The 19,150-nt window shown below is 34.9% G+C and overlaps 1 long non-coding RNA gene and 1 pseudogene across 3 annotated transcripts in view; both read left to right on the forward strand.

Moving 5' to 3' along the window:
* The window catches only part of LOC309643550, an 813,743-nt gene that overhangs the window by 272,738 nt on the left and 521,855 nt on the right, over positions 1-19,150 (forward strand). The window lies entirely within an intron of this gene.
* On the forward strand, positions 1,735-17,212 carry LOC309643547 (proteasome maturation protein pseudogene; annotated as a pseudogene). The gene has a single exon. The product of its transcript is annotated as a proteasome maturation protein pseudogene (transcript).

Consider the following 19,150-nt stretch of genomic DNA (forward strand, 5'->3'; position numbering starts at 1 on the left):
TCTTGACTTTGAGGTAAAGAAAGAGAATGGCTATGAATGAACATACTTGAAAGTGAACAGCGCGTTTTATGAGACTTGAAATACATCAAACCTAAGGTGCCTTACTTCTGAGACTGTTCATGAAAGGACCTGAGAAGGCTGAATGAGTCTTGTATATGACCAAAATTGAATCTGAAAAAAAGCTGTCTAAACTTGTCATTGATTACCACATTTCTAAAGTTAGAAAAAGTGAAAAATGTGATTGTACAGAGTCTCATCCTGAAATCCTAGAAAATGACAATTCTTAGGAGGTTTAGGGAGGTGGCAAGGGAGAAAGATGGGTATAGGGAACAAAGAAAATCAAAGTAAAACTTCTTAAAAATTAGAAAATGTTATTTTAGGTAAGAGAATAAATTAAATCTTTACTCAGGGACTCAGCATTAATAAAGCTGAATAGTCAAATTAAAAGCCTTTGGTTTTGGCATCACAATCACATAGATATGGAATAAATCCTAACTCACAGTTCTGAGCAACTCCTTAATCACTTTAAATATCGGTTTCTTTACACAGTGGGAATATGAGTTTATTAGAAATGATGTTTTGAAAATTAAGGGAAAGGTATGTAAAGGAAGTAATACATTGCTCTGGCAAATCTTTTATTTTTAAGTAAAAAAATTTTACCAGAGTTCTTACTAATAAAACTAGGTCATCTATATAGAATATACATATATATATATATATATATATATATATATATATATATATATATATGATGAAGAAGGGAGTAGGGGGAATTTCTTTTCACCATGTATGATTTAGTTAAGTTTAAAATTTGTACCATGAATATATATTGCTTCTTGAAAACAGTGATTATTTTTTAATTAAGCAAGATTATTATAGACATAAATCTTATATCTAGATCTCAAGAATCTATAAAATAATCATTAGAAAGAAGTATTTCTATGATTCCCCTTATAGAAGTAGTATAAAGGAATAAATGGCCTCCTATTTGCACTGTTTTTCACTTATGTCCCAGCTGAAAGCCTCCAATCAATTTAGTACAAATCAGTATCTGAAAGCATTTTGTAAAATCCTTATTTTTTCATTTAAAATTATCCTTAATCATTCTGAAAAGCAAATACTTTTATTATTCCATTTTCCAGATAGGTATACTGGACTACAAAGATACTAATTAATTTGTTCAAAATCACACAGTAAGTAAAAGGGGTGGGATTCAAATTTTTAAAACTTTTAAAATTTTATTATTTTTTAAAAATAGACTTTGTTTTTTAGAACAGCTTTATGTTCACTGCAAAATCGAGCAGAAAGTATGGAGATTTCCCATATGCCTTGTCCCCAGGCATGCGTAACTTCCCCCATTATCAACACCCCTCACCAGAATGGCACATTTGTTATAATTGATGTACCCACATTGATATATCATAGTTACCTAAAGTCCATAGTTTACATTAAGATTCACTCTTGGTGTTGTGCATTCTATGGATTTTGGCAAATGTATAATGAAATGTATACATCATTATGGCATCATACAGAGTATTTGCACTGCCCTAAAAATCCTCTGTGCTTCACCTATTCATGTCTCCTTTCCCTCTAAGCAACTACTGAACATATCCATAGTTTGTCTCTTTTCTGAATATCATATAGTTAGAATCATACAGTACGTAACTTTTTCTTTTTTTAATTAAATTTATTTATTTATGTATTTATTTATTTAGGCTGCTTTGGGTCTGTTGCTGCGCGCTGGCTTTTTCTCTAGTTGCAGCGAGCAGGGACTACTCTTTGTTGCGGTGCACGGGCTTCTCATTGTGGTGGCTTCTCTTGTTGCAGAGCACGGGGTCTAGGTGCGCGGGCTTCAGTAGTTGTGGCTCGCGGGCTCTAGAGCACGGGCTCGGTACTTGTGGAGCAAGGGCTTAGTTGCTCCGCAGCATGTGGGATCTTCCTGGAGCAGGGATTGAACCCGTGTCCCCTGCATTGACAGGACGATTCTTAACCGCTGTACCACCAGAGGAGTCCACTGCGTAACTTTTTCTGATTGGCTTCTTTCACTTAGTAATATGCGTTTAAGTTTACTCCATGTCTTTTAATGGTTTGATAGCTATTTGTTTTTAGTGCTAAATAATATTTTGTTGCCTGGATGCACCACAGTTTATTTATCCATTCTCCTGCTGATGGGCATCTTGGTCACTTCCAGGTTTTGGTGTTTATGAGCAAAGCTGCAGTAAACATCCATGTGCAGGTTTTTGTGTGGATATACATTTTCAACCCCTTTGGGTAAATACCAAGGAGTGCATTTGCTGGGTTGTATGGTAAGAGTATGTTTAGTTTTGTAAGAAGCCACCAAACTGTCTTCCAAGGTGACTGTACCATTTTGCACTTCTACCGGAAATAAATAAGAATTCCTGATGCTCCATACTTCATCAGCATCTGGCGTTGTCAGTTCTGGGTTTTAGCCATTCTGATAGGTGTGTAATGGTATCTCGTTGTTTTAATTTGCATTTCCCTAATGCTATATGATGTGAAGCATCTTTTCGTATGTTTATTTGCTATCTGTAACTTTTAAATCTTTTTGACCACACAAATCTGTGCATATTAAAAAAAAAAAAAAAAAGCATGTGCCAGCAGATGTGAGGAATTAACTCCCAGAATTAGAAGTGAGGGGCTGGCTGACATCAGGGGGCTGAGTGGCTGTGTGCAGAGCAGGCTGGACGTGAATGCCAGAGGACTTGGATCTCAGCTAATGGATAGTGTTCCAGTTACTGAACTTTCAGCAAGTGGACCTTTTGAAAGTCATGATCTTCTTTCAAACTATTTTTCTTACGTGAAAAATTAACTTTTGCCCAGTCATCCTCTTGAATTATTAGAAAAAAACTTTTCAGCTTGTTATGTACTGAACAGTATTACCCAAATTCATATTTTGAAGCCCTAACTCCCAAGGTGACTGTATTTGGAGATAGGGCCTTTAAGAAGGTACTTAAGATTAAATGAAGTCATAAGGACCCTAATCCAATGACTGATATCCTTAGAAGAAGAGGAAGAGACACCAGAGATTTACACAAAGGCCAAGTGAGGACACAATGAGAAGGCAGCTCTCTGTGAGCCAAGGACAGAGACCTTAGGAGAAACCAACCCTGCCAGCATCTTGATCTCAACCTTCAGAATGTGGGAAAATAAATGTCTATTGTTTAGGCCACCTAGTTGTTGGTATTTTGTTATGGCAGCCCCAGCTGACTAGTATACCAAAATAAAATGCTCAATGGAAATAAAATGAATTCATCCACATTAAGAAACATCCAGGGTCTATTTGCTCTAATAGAATTACAAATGGAATTCAGTGCAGTGGAGCATGTTCAGAATCTTCCATTTTTTCCTAGCTCAGATCTTTCACTGAATACGTTGAGGGGTAATGATGAAGCTATTGGTTTTCAAGATATTTTTAATGATCCATCACAAAATGATGTAATGAAAGAACCCCACTTGATGGTGGAATATAATTTTGGCTTACTATAATAGAGGTGTGTGGTTAATTAAAGTAGAGGAACTGCATCTTGTTTATAGTTGTCTTTTTACTATAATTTGATGTATACAATATTAAAAGTACTGACACATGAGAAGTTTTGCCAGAAAATATAAATTCTGCGGCTGTGAAAACACCTCTACCAAAAAAATATACACTAAAAGCATGAAGCCTCAAATATGACATTTTTATCCGATTTTAAATGATTCAAAACACTTAGCAAATGACACGACAGTGAAAGGAACACAGTTATGTTTTCTTGTCTCAAAAACTTTACTTATATATATTTATATCATGTTGCTTTGCATATGTATTTTAAATTATTTATTGTATAAAACTTTCACCATATATAGAAATAGAAGAGCATAATAAAGTACTTCACCATGACCCATCATCAACAATTATCAATACCTGGCCCATCTTGTGTTATATACTCCTACATACTTCCCTTTATCTTATCATTTCTGGAGCAGATATAAGATGTATTATTCCATCTGCAAATATATCAGTATGTTTCTCTGAAAGTTAATAGTTTTCTTTTTAAAGATACCCATGATATCATTATTATTCCAAAAATTTAACAATAAATGCTTAATATCAGGAAAGATCCAATCATTGTTTAAATTTTTCCAACTTTCTCACAAATGCCAGAATTATTTTTATATGTTGTTTTAAAAATCAGGAACCAACTAAATTCTAAACATTTCAATTATTTGACATATCTCTTAATTCCCTTTTAATATAAAAGATTTTGTAACAGAGCAAGTGGCTTGTTGCCCACTGCACAGTGGAAAGACCAAATACTGAGGCAATAGTCTTTTCCAGAAAGAAAAGGCTTTATTGCAGGGCGGCCAAGCAAGGAGACAAGAGGCAAAGCTCAGCTGTCTGCTGGATAGGCTGTTGACTGGGGTATTTATAGTGGAAGCAGGGAGCAAGAGGGGGAGGGGGCCAGGAAATGATTGGTGGAAAGCAAATTGTAAGTTTCTAGAGTTCTCTGTGCAGGTGTGACTGTTCTTCAAACCTCATCGTGGGTTGTATGTGCAGGGTTCATTATGTAACATGTGGTAGATTTTAGTCATTTGAGGTCTAAAGTTTACTATGTCATTCTAGTCCTTCAATGTGCCTGAACCTGTGTGATGCTTAGTCAGGGTCTGTCAGCAAGTTGTTTTCTTGTCTGTGGTTTCTCTGGTCCTCTGCAAAACAAGCTTGGTATTCTTGATGTATCATTTTGTTTCTACCTTATGGGCCTTGTAACTTAGAGGGCATGGTTTCTGTTTCTCTCCATCTGTCTCATTTTTAGGGCTTCCCGGGTGCAGTGGTTGAGAATCCGCCTGCCAATGCAGGGCACACGGGTTCGAGCCCTGGTCCGGGAAGATCCCACATGCCGTGGAGCAACTAAGCCCATGTGCCACAGCTACTGAGCCTGCGCTCTAGAGCTCTTGAACCACAACTACTGAAACCCACGCGCCTAGAGCCTGTGCTCCACAACAGGGGAGGCCACCGCAATGAGAAGCCCATGCATCACAATGGAGAGTAGCCCCTGCTTGCTGCAACTAAAAAGAAAGCCTGTGCGCAGCAACAAAGACCCAACACAGACAAAAATAAATAAATAAATTTATACCAAAACTAAAAATAAAAAGATTACTTGCAACATATCTGTTGAATCAGAAACAAAATTCTTTGTTCAGCAGTTTCCTACAGTTCAGCTTTTGCTGGTTGCACCCCTCGTGTGTCCCTTTAACATGTTCTTTTTTCTTTGTTGGAGGAGTTATTGAGAGGTCATGACCAGCCGTTGACCTGTGAGTTGGGCCTGGGCAGTCAGAAGCTCCTCACCCCCTCCTCTGTCCTTGGAATATATGTTCCACCCACTGTTCCCACAGCTGGAGCTGTTTTCAAGGATGCAACCTTGAGGGAGTAATGTGCTGTTGAGACCATCTGGACAGTGTACATGACTGAACCCAGTTAAAGCCTCTATGTCAACTTTTAAGATTCTGGTGGGCAGGTGTGAAGATCTACTTGTCTTGAAGCTGCCCAAAACAAACCTGGTAATTAAGTCCCCTTGCTTATTAAACGTGCCACCTACCAATCTGGAGTGGTCTGCCTCTTTCTTGGATCTCTTCTTGCCTTCCATGTATAGGGGCCAGTTTCAGATTTCACCTGGTAAATTCCCAAGTTTGCAAACCAACACTCATATATATTTTTCTCTTCATTAGAACTGGAGGCTTGATGTGATTAGATTTATTCATTTCTCTTTTTGTAGCAATGCTATTTCATAGTGTGTGTTTATCTAAAATGAAGCACATAATACCTGTTTTTCTTGTTTTCTGATGTTAACAGTAGTTGTTGATCAATATCTAGATTAATTAATTCATTAAAGTATATAAAATGATAGTACATCTATCATATTATTTTATTATCTGAAATTCTCCCTTAAAAATAAACTTCTCATGTGCTATGTCATTAGCCAAAAAAACCCAAAAAAAACCCCACAACAGTTATGGCAGAAAACAGTAGGATACATATTTAATTTTTTACATTTATTTCACAACATAATGAGTCCATTTACCAGCATCTTCAAATGATGAGCAATTAACATTTTTTTTAGCATCATGATGAACTGGTGTATTTAAATGTATTTTAGGTATTTAAATTATCTTATTTTTGATGCTCAAATTTTTCTATCTTCACCCAGTGTGAGATTCATCAGTTACTACTGAGTCCTTTGGCATGACTCTAGCAGTGAGTTTGAGATTTTTTTTTTTTGCTATCTAAGGCAAAACTTGTTTTTCCATGCAGACATTATACAGTTCCTGCCATTTTTAAGGAACTTTGGTTCATTTTATAGGAAAATGATATATTAAGACCAAAGTCTGAGCACTGGAAATATTCTTTGCTACCAGGTTGCCAGTGTTTTAAGAACTTTCCAATGGATGTGGATTGGAAAAGTACTTTTAAAATTTTATGTTTAGTGGTTGCATTTCAATTTAATCGTGCTTTATTATTACTAAAATATTACACAATTAAAAATCAAGCTTGTAAGACTATATTAAAATGTGTATATATATGCACATATATATGTATATATTTATCTGCTTCAACCTAATTCCTGGATACCTTAGGTAAACAACTAGAAACAGTCTTTCTCTATTTGTTCTATTTTGTAGTATCTCTTTTTCTCTCTTTCTCCCCCTCTCCCCTGCTTCCTCTTACAGAATAAGGAAAGTTAGAAAACTTATTATGGCAGTATAATTGAGAAATGATGGACCAGGGTGGTAGCAGGTGTTGAAAAACAGTCACATTTGGAATAAATTCGGAAGGTAGAACCAGCAGCATTTGATGATGGATAGATTGTAAGTGTAGAATAAAGGAATGAGAGAAAACAAGAGTAACCGTAGTTTTTGGCATAAGCAACAGGGTGAATGGACATGCCATTTACTGAGATAGGAAAGACTGGAGGAGAAATACATTTGAAGGGGAAAGGGATTGAGAATTATTTGGACTTGTCAAGTTTGATATGCCCATTAGATATCCAAGACCAAATATCAAGTACAGTTAGAGCCCCCAACCAGAATGTAAGTTCCAAGAAGATAGCTATTTTTGGCTGTTTTGTTCACTACTATATCTTCAGAGCTTAAAAGAGGCACATATTAGATGTTCAATAGACTTTCACTGAGTGAATAAGCAAACAAGTAAATGTGAAAAAAATATGTCTTAGAACTTAGCAAATATGTCTCTTCTTATTCCAAACTGATACCTCTCCAGTCCGTGTAATTTTAACCTTCTATTTGATCTTTACACAGTTTCAGTTAAGACCAATCATGATACAGTAGCCCTATTTGCTTATTTATCTCTTCTATTAATTAGAATAGAAGAGATAAATAAGCAACAAGCAGTGGACCTTATCAGTCAAATTAACTATTTAGATTTCAGTCCTTTATTATTTTTATACTTGGTAGTTTGTCACCTAATATTTGTGTCTTTCCAAGGTCAAATTTGAAAGACAAAGAAAAACAAATGAAGGCTTTGTAAAGGGTTAATGGGTTCTCACTTTGGTCTTGACTTAAATATCAGTCCCTGGGTGTTTCATAGTATGTGACTAGGACATAGTAGCACAAGGTAGCTTTTTTACCTACTCAGATTATCTTTGGCCTTGCTCTGTCGGTATAAGACGGTTTTCTGTGTATTGTGTCCTATTTTAAGGATTTCATGAAGCTTATACTTGTTTTGCAAATAATTTCTGAGGTGACTACGAAGATGACACATTTATTGTCCTTTAACTCTGGTTTTCTTTGGGAATTCCCTGGCAGTCCAGTGGTTAGGACTCGGCGCTCTCACTGCCGGAGTCTGGGTTCTATCCCTGGTTGGGGAGCTACGATCCTGCAAGCCACGCAGCACGGCCAAATTAAAACAAAACAAAACAAAACAAAAAAACTTTGGTTTTCTTTTTGGCCTCAGAATTTTTCGGAGAAGTGCCTTATTGTCTCTACTATCTTGCCAAAGCAAATGTTGGAAAAAATGAGATTGGCATTTATTCTAGATGACTCATTACATCATAAAACTGGATTAGCCCTTGCAGACTTCGCAGTGAAGACCAAGTCATTATTTTTAAATTGTAGCATGGGTGGTCAGAGATGGTAACACTCAGGTATGTGTGAACAAGAGTTCTCATTTAGAAGGAGAATGTGAATTATCCTACTAAATGAGAGAATGTGACTTATATGCTTTAATTTAACATGGTTTCTAGGTGCTGTACTATGCTGTGAGTTTGAGATCCTAGGTTTCATTTGCTATTACTTTGAATTGTTATCAATAGAAGCTGCTGTGGTACTGATTTATACCTAGTTTTATCAAAATTTGTGCAGAATCCTGCAGAATTTTTTCTAGGTACTTCTGAATGTAAACTCTACAGTCATGAATGAAGTGCTATGATAATATTATGCCACTATGATTGTATTCATTATTTAAGAGTATGCTATAATCAATACATTTTGAGCTGAATTCTGAAAAAAAGTTTTTAAAAATTGTCTATTGTATAAATTCCTTTCTCAGACATGCAAGTTAATCCAGTAGTAATGAGCTTGCTATAAGGAAGTTTATACAGCTGGTTATTCAAAATTTCAGGAATCTTCTCTGTATTTATGCTACTATCCAATTGTTCAGAGTGTATTAAATTAATATTTTAGGTTATAGATGCATTTTTCAGCCCTGTAAAGGTCTTGGTAACATAAACTTTTTTATGTTTTTCCCATACATATTCCTCTGAGGTATAATGTAAAATTATTTGTTAACTACAAACCAAGTAGTCTATCCTTCTAGAAGTCTTTTTCAAGCTTTTTTTTTAGATCTGAGGTCAAACACCTCTCATAAGGCTTGAATCCCTAAGATCATTATACTGCATTTAAAAATTAATTTAATAATATGCTCATTAATTACAGCCTTTTATTTTAAACATTTTTCATGTGAGCTCAGACCTTTTTACAGTGAAGAAAAGTACAATTTTAGGTAAATGCATTAGCATATGAGGAGAATGCCCAAGGGTGGGAGGAAAATAAACATGAATATTGAGACCTAGAGAAATTTGCCAAATCAAGTGGGAATTCGAAGAAGAGTAATAGTAAAAAAGAGAAAAAATCAAGAGGAGACATAAGACAAATCTGATTAGGTTGATCTTTTAAGGTGAAGGCAAGAATCCTGTCTGTTGTGGTTCTCAGCAGAACATGGATTCTAGTTTTTATAGTGCTGAAATTTGGGTTTTTTTTTTTCTGCTAATGAAGATCAGCCTATGTATATTAGTGGAGACTGGGATAATGCAAACATAAATTTGCTTGTTTATTCTATCTTCTTCCCTGTCATATTGTTACAGAGAACTAAATGGGATATGTATAACATCTCATTTTATTTATTTTATTTGCCCTCAGAGTAGTTTCTAATAAAGAGTGAAATGACTAAAAATACCTAAAATTTTTTCTTGAATAATTTAAATAGATTTATAGAGAAATATTTGTATTTGTAGTTTGCAAATGGATATTATTTTCTAAATTATTACACTCCTGCAATGTGCTGTGTGCTTATGTGTGTTCTTTTTGTTTTCTTGTTTTTGGCTTTTTTGCCCCTAAGCCAAAGAAACAAAAACAAAATTATAGTTGTGGATGAAGTTATAACCCTGCTAATATCATATGGTTATGATATAAAGAAGCATGAATTATTGTTTTTCAACTGTTTAGGTTTATTAAGTTTATGAACTATGGAAAAGGAAGTATAGTACCCACAAACCAAGGTAGGGGAGTTAGATAAACTTAGTAGTTGACTCTTCAGTGAGGGTTAACTTTATTGTTTGTTAAAATTTAAGTAAAAATGCACATTTTACACATAACCATTTATGAGACACTTTATAACTCTCACCACATCTTCTTTAGAAAATAGAATTGACAAGAAAAAAAGGATGAAAAAGATGTGAGTTTAGTACATTAAGTTACTAGTTTAAAAATGGTTTTACATGTGGTTACTGACCATTTCCTCTCATGAGCAATGATTAAGCTGCAGATTATATTAAAAATATCACCTTTGAAATTATTTTATTGCCTTCATATGTTCTTAGAAGTGAGTAGGCTGATTAAAAATGGGTATTTCAACTGCAAGATTTTAGAATTATGTAATTATTTACAGAGACACTTAGGGTGACCTTTCACTATTGGGATGAACTGCTCTCTGATATTAATAAGAATAAGTGATTTAACCTGCCAAAGAAACCTGATGAAAGAACTTCAGAAACTGTAGCTTTCTAAATCCTTCAAGGTTTATTAGTCTCTGTACCCTGACACAGCAACAAGCTAATAACTATAATGTATTACCTTCCAGTGAAGAAGGTATTTAAAAACCAAATAGCCACAAAAATAGCTTACAATACATTAGGAGAATGAGAATTTTTATAGTACAGTACAAACATGTAATCCAAATGTTGCTCATTAGTTCTAATACTATTAACTAAAATTGGAACTAAGCCAGATTGTGAAATCGGTGCTGATTTAAATAGAGTGCTAGACAAAAGACCTCTCAATTTTGGGAAGTGATATCTATCCTGATGCAGTACTGGTGTGAAGGAAGAACTTTGGGGGGAAAATAGAATATTATATTTGAAATATTTTGCAGATTTAAAATATAGTCATTTCATTAGACATCTATAAATCAAGATAGTCTTTCAATAGAAAATTGAGTCACTCTTCAGTTGAGGGAGGGACCTGCTTGTAAACACAGCAGTAGGGAAATGAACCCCCTAGACTTCCTAGAGGCTCTGTATGCTTCAAATGGTGTCAGAGTTACCCCAGGGAGGTGACCCTCAGAGCAACTTGCACCTTGCTGCAGTTTTCAGCATAGGTCTATAGAAGAAAAACATCTTGAGGAGGGAGGTATAATGTAGTGGGTGTTCATTTGGCAGAGGATTTAAGCTGTCTCTTTTTTGGGAGTAAGAATGCTAAGGGATTGAAATGTATGACTTGCATATGAGCCCCTACCTCCTTTGACAGCCTTCCCCAAACAGAACACATTGAGATTTAAAAAAAAATTTTCTGACCCCAATTTTTCATAGCATCAAAAATTAACTTGTTTACAGTAAACTCAGAGGAAAGGGTGTGGCCAGAATAGTCCAAGGTCTACTGCTCAAATTTCCTAGAGAATGGTAAATAAATTATGGCAATGATAATGAAAAGTATGAACTAGGTAACATTCTTAGCACTTTACATATGCTAACTTATTCAGTCCTCTCAATAACTTTCAATAGAAGAAGAAACTAAGGCATAATGTAATTAATAATATGCCTAAAGCCACAAAGCAGCAAATCCAGCAATTCAAACCTAGCAGGCTGGTACCATGTCCTCAGCCTTTAATCACTGTTCTATACTGTCATATAAGAGCTTTCCTTCTTTCACCTTATCCTAGTTCAAAAATTCTGAAGTTAATTCATTGGCTCTTTCTCAGACTCAGCATTCTGTAATATCTTCACTGCAATGGAATATAGAAATGCATTTAAAGCTTTAAGATGGCTTCTGAGGAAGATCATATCAGTTCAATTATGTTTCTTTGAACACTACTCCCATGAAATGAACTGTGAAAATATTTAGAAACATTTTTAGGTCATAGCCTCCTATATATTTAAAGCTTATGGAAGTAGTATGAGAAAGAAACTTGTACAATGTTGTATAACCCAGTTGTTCACATTTCATTTGAAAAGAGACTACCCTCTACTTTTTGGAGAACACTTCATAAGCTCTGGAGAAACTGATTTTCCCAGAAACAACAGTTGAGAAATAAATACTGGTGGCCTCTGGAAATAGATCAAGTGCTGAGTGGCTTAAGGTATCCTATGCTGAAGTCAAAGTACTTGGAAATGATGGCTGTAGAATCTCTCCTAGTTTGTCTGAGTCATACCTCATACATTGATACTATTTTAAACATTTCCCCTCAACTTTTTTATTTGCCAATACACCTTGCTGTAATTGGAAATATTTAGGTACTTACTTCTGGTCCCTGCTGTGTTTCATTCCATTTGCGGAGGGAAAGCCATCAGACAGCCAGAAAACACTTTGCTTTAACACACCATCTGCAGCTTACATCTGGGCACTGCTGGTTGTTTTGATCTGTAACAATACCAGCTGTAGAATGGAACCAAGCAATACAGTATAAAAGGTCATTTGGCCCTGGATCTTTTCCTCCAACTATGAGTTCAGAACACAAGTCTATTTAAGGGTTAGAACAACAGTTTGCAGTTTTTATTTTACCATCATTTACCACCCCAAATTATCTAAGGTGAGGAGCTCCTGTAAATGTTTTCCATTTTTATCTTTGCCTAGAAAATTTTGCCTTTCAAAAGCAAGTTTTAAGAATACTAGCAACTAGTTGTTGCGTTGGAAGTCTAAATGTTACTGTATAGCAACTGAAATTATAGCATTTGGTATGTGGAAATAAACAAAACCCACCCAAATGAGGACAAAGGATATTTATTCAGAGCTTGCTATAGCAAAGGATTCAACTACCATCAATTGTTTTGGCAAAGACTCAAAGTTAGGCAGGGTAGTGGAAAAGATTTATAGTAAAAAAGAGAAGACTTCAGGTAGGCTCTGATTAGAGGTTGTTGGCATGGGGAAGAGGGAGGTGGGCTAGCTAGAAGTGGGATATGCTATGTAATTGGGTTGGGGAGCTTATTTTACTTTCTCTGGTTGGTCCTAAGTTGGACAAAAGTGGAAGTGGGAAAAATAGGGAAGCTGGCAATGACCTAGTCTTGACCATTCTGGTATGATTGCTGCAGAGGGTGCGGGTCCGAGTTCTATTGGCATATGTTCGTTTATGGTCTAGCCATTTTCCGTTCGTATATTCAGTATCTCAGGAATCACAAAAACCTAGGTTTGCATCTTGACTCTGTTTGTTGTTAACTGTGTAATCTTGGATAAAGTATTGCTCTCCAAGCTTTAGTTTCATCCACATATGAAATTAAAATAGTAATACTCATTTTATAGGGTCATTGTGAGGGAAAATTGAAATTGAAAAAGAAATCACTATACGCTTCAAACATAGTAATCAGTCAATCAATCAAAGCTCTTGTTGCTATTGCCATGCTAAAATGTCCTTTTAAAAGTTCATTTTGAGCAACTTCAGTAAGATGATTCTCCTTTTCAAGTTACTGCACTTGAAAGCAGGAGGTTATTGTCTCTAAAGTATTCACAAAGTTATGGATATTGATGATGTAACCTTGAACATGCCTCGCCTCCCAGCCTTTTCATATCCCTTCTCTGAACCACTCAGATATTAAGAATGAAACCACCTCTTCTTTCTTTGAGGAATTTGAGTGAAACTCCTACGTCTTCCTCATTCTATTTTAGTTCTAGTAGTCTGGTTTACATTCAACTCATTTCATTAATCTTTCCACAGAGAACTTTATAGAGAACTCTATTTTGTTTTATAGCTCTAGTTCATTCTTCTGTGATTTACTAATGTCTGAATATGAAAGTTACAAAATAAATAAACAATTTCAAATTATATTGGCACTATAAATATTTTTCCTTGCCATGGAAGCCATGTGCTATGATTACATTGATTTATTTATGGCTCAAATACTCTTACTCAATGAAAAATGAGCCGTGTCAAGTTCAAATAAATTTTTCTTCTTTTACACTTCCCTAATAGATTTTAGCATATTCTCAATTTTTTCCAAGCTCTCAATTGTACAAATTTTTCTATAGAATATTATTTTCCCATGCAGAGACTTCTCTTCCTGAATCCTCTATCCTCTGCCAATTCTGGGCTCATGTAGCCTAAGCCTATTATCCTTGGGTAACTCTCTTCTCACTGTTCTCCTATGTGGTGTTTTTAGCTGCTTTTCTATTATGCCTTCTTCCTTGGTTTGTATCCCAGAGTATACAAAAGGTGTTGGAGAGATGGCTTTCAGTTTTTCACCATTGAGTATGACGTTAGCTGTGGATTTGTCACATATGGCCTTTATCATGTTAAGGTACATTCTTTCTATACCAATTTTATTGAGAGTTTTTATCATAAATGGGTCTTGAATCTTGTCAAATGCTTTTTCTGCATCTAGCGAAATGATCATATACATTTAATCTTTTATTTTGTTAATATAGTGTATCATGTTAATTGATTTGTGGATGTTGAATCATCCTTGCATCTCTCGAATAAATTCCACTTGATCATGGTGTATGATCTTTTTAAAGTATCGTTGTATTTGGTTTGCTAACATTTTGTTGAGGATTTTTGCATCTATGTTCATCAGAGGTATTGGCCTATAATTTTCTTCTCTGGGTAGTGTCCTTGTCTGGTTTTGGTATCAGAGTAATGCTGGCCTCATAAAATGAGTTTGGAAGTGTTCCCTGCTCTTGAATTCTCTGGAATTCAAAGAATAGTTTGAGAAAGATAGGTATTGAATGTTTGGTAGAATTCTCCAGTGAAGCCATCTAGACTTTTGTTTTTTGGGAGCTTTTGATTACTGTTTCAATCTCCTTACTAGTTATTGGCCTATTCAAATTTTCTATTTCTTCATGATTCAGTCCTGGAAGGTTGTATGATTCTAAGAATTTATCCATTTCTTCTAGGTTGTCCAATTTGTTGGCATATAGCTGTTCATAATATTCTCTTATAATCCTTTGTATTTCTGTAGTATCCATTGCTATGTCTCCTCTTTTGTTTCTTATTTTATTTATGAGACGTCTCTCATTGTTTAGTGAATCTAGCTAAAGGTTTACAAGGATGCCCACTCTGGCCACTCTTACTCAACATACTATTGGAAGCCCTAGCCAGAGCAATGAGGAAAGAAAAAGAAATAAAATGCATTCAAATTGGAAAAGAAGAATTAAAACTGCCACTATTTATGGATGACATAATTTTATTTATAAAAACCCTAAAGATGCTACCAAAAAACTTTTAGAAATAATGAACAAATGTAGTGAAGCTTCAGGGTGCAAAATCAATGTACAAAAATCTGTTGCATTTCTATATGCTAATAATGAACTAGCAGAAAGAGAAATTAAGAGAACAATCCCAATTACAATCACAACAAAAGAATAAAATACCTAGTAATAAATTTAACCAAGGAGGTAAAAGATCTATACACTGCAAACTATAAGACATTGTTGAAATAAATTGAAGATGACACAAAAAAATGGAAAGATATTCCATGATCATGAATTGGAAGAATTAACATTGTTAAAATGTACATATTACCTAAAGCAATCTTCAGATTCAGTATACTCCCTATCAAAATATGAATAACATTTTTCACAGAAATAGAGCAAAGAAATCCTGAAATTAATATGGAACCACATAAGACCCCAAGTAGCCAAAATAATTCTGAGAAAAAAGAACAAAGCTGGAGGTATCATGCTCCCTGATTTCAAATTATTACAAAACATCATGTATTAGCAGTAATCAAAACAGTATGATACTGGCAGAAAAACAGACATATAGATCAATGGAACAGTATTTGAGAGGCCACAAATAAACCCACACATATATGGACAATTATATGACAAAGGAGCAAAGAACATACAGTAGAGAAAGGATAATCTTTTCAATAAATGATTTTGGGAAAACTGGACAGTCACATGTCAAAGAATGAACCTAGACCACTATATCACAGAAATATACACAAAATCCACCTCAAAATGGTTAAGGACTTGAATGCCAGACCTGAAACCATAAAACTCCTAGAAGAAAATATAGGCAGTACTCTTTGACATTGGTCTTAGTAATATCTTTCTAGATATGTCTTCTCAGGCAAGGGAAACAAAAGCAAAGATAAATAAATGGTACTACATCAAACTAAAAAGCTTTGACACAGTAAAGGAAACCATCAGCAAAATGAAAAAAGCAGCCTACCGAATGGCAGAAGATATTTGCAAATCATATATCCAATAATGTATTGATATTCCTAATATATAAAGAACTTATACAACTTAACAACAAAAAAACAAACAGCCCAATTAAAAAATGGGCAGAAGATCTGAAAACATTTTTCCAAAGAAGACATACAGATGACCAATAGGCACATTAAAGAATGTTCAACATCACTAATTATTAAAGAAATGCAAATCAAAACTACAATGATACATTACCTCATGCCCCTTAGAATGGCTATTATCCAAAAAAGGCAAGAAATAACAAGTGTTGGCAAGGATATGGAGAAAATAAAACTCTCATACACTGTTGATGGGAATGTAATTGGTGCAGCCACTAAGGAAAACAGTAGGAGATTCCTCAAAAAAATAAGAATAGAACTACCATACCATCCAACTATTACACTCTGGGTGTTTATCCAAAAAATTCAAAAGCACTAATTCTAAAAGGTATATGCACCCCTATGTTCACTGCAGCATTATTTTCAATAGCCAAGATATGGAAACAACTAAAGTGCCCATCAACTGACAAATGGATGAAGAAGATGTGGCATATGTATACAATGGAATACTACTCAGTTTAAAAAAAACAAAATGAAGTCTTGCCATTTGCAACAACATGGATGGATTTTGAGAATATTATGCCAAGTGAAATAAGTCAGATGGAGAAAGACAAATACCACATTATTTCACTCATAAGTGGAATATAAAAACAAAATAAATGAGCAAGCCAAACAAAAAACAAACACATAGATACAAAAAAACAGAGTAATGGTTACCAGCAGGGATGGGGGGTGAGGGTGTGGCAAAATGGGTAAAGGGGATCAACTGTATGGTGATGGGCAGAAACTAAACCTTTGGTGGTGAGCGCACTGCAATGTATACAGAATTTGAAATATAACACTGTACAGTGAAACTTGTGTAATGTTATAAACCAATAAAAAGAAAATTTTAAAAAATAACAAAAATAAAATAATATAAAAAGGTGACCTTGCATGTCTGAAAATATTTTAATTTTTTCATTTCACTTAGTTGTGATTTTTAATGAATATGAGGATGAGTTGAAACTTTAGGATGACAACAATTTAATTCAGCAACTGGAAAGCATTCAAGATTGTACCTTTCAATATCAGATATTGCTAATGAAAAGTTTGATGGCAGTTGATTCTTGTTTTTCCTCTCCCACTTTCCCCTACCCTAGGAAATATGTAAGCTTTTCTCTTTATAATATAGATTTTCCTCCATTTCACTTTTCATATACACTTGGAGGGTCCTTTCAAACGGAAGATGTGTTTCCTTTTTCAGTTTTGAGAGACTTTCTTCTATTATTTCTTTGATTGTTCCATTCCTGTCTGGTTTCCCATTTTTCTTCATGAAACTATTTTCAGTCACATTTTTTACTCTTTTGATTGATCACTAAACCAGAGGTTTGCGAAACATTTTATGTCAAGTGCCAGACAGTAAATACTTCAGGCTTTGTTAGTGAAGTGGCAACATCAAGGATATTGTGCGGTGCTTACATAAGAAGAGAGAAGCTCTAGCTCTGCCCACTCCCATTTACCTGTGATAGATCCCATTAAGTGGCAGGCATGCTTTGCACTCAGTTGCTAAACACTGGATACACTTTTGGGATGAAGCACAAAGAGCCACTATTCAGAGAGGAAGGAATGTGGTGGATGAGGTAAGTGAGGGTGGAGCAGGAAGCCACCTGAGTCACTGCCTCAGTGATACCTAATCCAGGTGTGCCCTTCTCTTTCTTAGGAGAGCCCAGCGATCTCAACTTGGGAAGCTGGCTGGAGATGAGGAAAATTGCTGATTCTCTGAGTCCCTAACTGAAGTCCCACCATTTGGTGCTTAGTAGTTGCCAACTACAGTGTCCCCCACATGCAGGGGGTGACCAGTCCAAAGCTTGAGCACTGTTGTGCTTGCTAGCTAGGGACGAAGGCAGGAGCTGGAAGTGGAGTAGGAATGGGAGCAGAGGGAGATGCCCTGGCTTGGTTTCTGGGACTCAAGAGTGCTAACCGCCTTGAACAGTGTTCAAAGGCAAACTGAAAATGGCAGTAGGCCATAGTTTGCCACCCCCTGCACCAAACTTTCATTTTCTTCCTCGTATGTACAATTTCTTTGTCAGGTTCTGGAAGAATTTCTTTTTTATATTTATTTGCCCTTTATTCAGCTTTCTAGTTCCAATTGCAATTATGTTTCCCAGATTACTTTCTTATTCTGAAACTGTTATTTGTTTTTTTTTTTTTTTTGGCGCTTATTTGGGATTTATGAATTATCTGTCTTCATGAATCTCTCTAAGAATAATAGCTTTCATGTGTCTAGGATTGTCAGATTATTAAAAAATAAGAATAAATAAATGAATAAAAGTTTTAAAAATACAGAGTACCCAGTATTGCATGGGACATACTTACACTAAAAAACAAAACAGAACAAAACAAACTTGTTTATTTGAAATTAAATTTAACTGGGCATTCTATATTTTATCTGGTAACCCTTCTTCTGACCCTGAGATATTTCAGTTTCCTTTTCAGTTTACTTTATACCTTCAAGAAATTTATTGAAATATCTTGTTCACTGAAAGCTCTCTTCAGGTTGCCTTTATTTTTGTAGGCTTTTGTTTTATTTTTATCCTTTATTATCCTTTAAATGAAATTCAGGGAAAGAGAAAAATAAATGTGTTTGTGTAGACTTTAATGTTGAAATAGAAATGCTTTCAAACAACCCCCAAAAATACTGAGTGGGACTATTCACACTACAAATATTTTTTAAATGTTTAAGATTTTTATAAGTTTTAATAATCACTTTGTGATTTTGACAGTATTATGTACCCAAAGTCTAAATCATCCATTTAATTTATTTAAAAGAATAGATTCCATTTTGTTTTAGTCTTTTTCATATTTATCTTCAAAAAAGGAAGGCTGATATGGCTTTCATCATAGTAGTGATACTTCAGAAACTGAGACCGAGTGGCTCAGGACTCAGTATCTTCCCAGCCAAACACAGTAATTCTTACAGAAAGTATCAATAATGACATTTCTAATGTCTTAACAAAATCAACTCAACCATTGTCTCATCATACAGATCATGAATTTTCTAGAAATATATATAATATTTTATTTTAAGATGCAAAAATTATACTTTTTCTGAAATTTATATATCTCATTATTAATATCAAGAGGAAACCTTTTCCCTTCCATAAAAGGAGTATATTGTAATATAGTCATCTTATTTGTAC

The sequence above is a fragment of the Balaenoptera physalus genome (assembly GCF_965194825.1).
Source record: "Balaenoptera physalus genome assembly, chromosome: 15".
Classification (NCBI taxonomy): Eukaryota; Metazoa; Chordata; class Mammalia; order Artiodactyla; family Balaenopteridae; genus Balaenoptera; species Balaenoptera physalus.